The sequence below is a fragment of the Phoca vitulina genome, unplaced genomic scaffold (assembly GCF_004348235.1).
Source record: "Phoca vitulina isolate PV1807 unplaced genomic scaffold, GSC_HSeal_1.0 scaffold92, whole genome shotgun sequence".
Taxonomy (NCBI): domain Eukaryota; kingdom Metazoa; phylum Chordata; class Mammalia; order Carnivora; family Phocidae; genus Phoca; species Phoca vitulina.
In genome coordinates, this window is record NW_022589795.1 from 2,605,785 (window position 1) to 2,606,030 (window position 246).

A 246-nucleotide genomic window follows, 5' to 3' on the forward strand; every position below is an offset into this window, starting at 1 on the left:
CTCGTCACTGCCAGCCGCCCGCTCCAGGAGGCAGGGGGCGGGGGGGGGGGGGGGCAGAGGGAGGGGCCGCAAAGAAGCCACCACAGCAGGAGCCCTGGCCCGGCTTCCTGTCCCTCTGGAGGCACTTGCCTCTTGCTGCGCCCGGTTTTGGTGTTCCCCACCCCCACCCCAGCCTCCTTTCCCAGGAGCATGTGGCTCCCCTGCTGTCTGAAATGCCTGTGTGTCCCTCCCCCGGCCCCCCACGCT